The sequence below is a fragment of the Frankliniella occidentalis genome, unplaced genomic scaffold (assembly GCF_000697945.3).
Source record: "Frankliniella occidentalis isolate FOCC.00 unplaced genomic scaffold, Focc_3.1 Scaffold88, whole genome shotgun sequence".
Lineage (NCBI taxonomy): Eukaryota > Metazoa > Arthropoda > Insecta > Thysanoptera > Thripidae > Frankliniella > Frankliniella occidentalis.
Genome location: NW_026267217.1, coordinates 452,108 through 453,539, shown reverse-complemented (window position 1 = coordinate 453,539; position 1,432 = coordinate 452,108).

Here is a 1,432-nt window from a genome sequence, read left to right as displayed (position 1 = left end):
CTGAAATATCGTGTTCGGGGGTTTTCTCGCACGCTGAGTCCAAATCTGGTAGCGCCGATGTCGTCCGCGGGCCCCCGGGGACGTCATCGGGGACCTCCCGAGCACGCCGATGACACTCCCACGACAAATACTCCAAACGTCGTGTGCACACGGGCTGGTGCATATTTCTTTAAAGTCGCCAAATATAATTACTAGGCATTGTTATTGACAAAGAGGCTGATCCCTGGTCGCGGAAGCGATGTGCGATTCCGTTGTTTTGTGATTTTGTTATGTTGGCAATTAATTATCATGGGGAAGTAATTTTCAACTTCTTTCCTCCTTAGTTTTTTTTTTGTACCCATTTTGCCCATTTACTCGACGCCGCTCCTCGCGCGTACGAAATATACCTCAGTTCTACGATGCCGTTCTCATGCGCAGGCTTGCCAGCGCACAGACTGCAACATGAGGCGTTTTAGAAGCAAGCGCTCATTTAATTTTAACTTTGACCTCAGTTATCTTTCAAAGGGTAATAATTGCTCGACAATTAGTTTCGCAGCAATTTTTGTTGTACTCACATCAGAACAACATATCTCTGACTCACATTAACCCTGTAAACTTTACCATTGGGAAGGTTGGATCCCCATAAGTTGGACCGTGATCTCCCAAACTCCTGGGGGCTACTCGACTCGATTGTTAAGGCTTCGCCCATTATTTTTATTCAGATTCTTTATTTCTTGTTGCTTTAAGGCTCAGCCAATTATTAATAGCAAATCGCCCATCATAATAGTTTATTATCCTGATCTTCACTATTGTCACATGGCACTTCCCTGGCGTTGCCGCCTGAAGCCAAACAAAGATGCACGGGACAGGAAGCATCCCCAAAGGATCACATCCTGGACAAGCGAGGCGGGATTGCCTACCCCAGGAAAGAATCACATCCCGCGACTCGTGGTTAGTCAAGTCAAGACCACGATATGCCGGTGGGTGTGCCGTAATTATTGCTCTCCCCCTTTGCCGTGCCGCGTCCCCTACCCCTCTCCTCCTCCCCACCGCGCATTTCGCATTTCCCGCGCCTTTATGGAAACGTAAACAAACAGTGCAACTCACTCGGTGTCACCATCAGCGTTTCTGCCAAATACCGATAATACCTACTCATAAAATTATTGATCATAGGATTTTAACTAGAATTTTAGAGTGGACATCGCCGCTTTTCGTTATTAATCGCAAGGTATAGTGCTTACTTGTTTCCGGTCCGGAATATTGAATTGTTCCATGCCGGTTATTGTGGTAGGAGGTTAGTGTTCTCCTATGGCTCAAGGTTTACACGCACAATTAAGTTGTAAGTTAGTTTTTGAGGCCGAGTAAATGATGCCCGTGATGTAAATAACTTGGCTCTCTGTCAGCTTTGTTGAAAAGGTGTTGAATGGGTAGACTCCTCCAATCCATGCAGTAT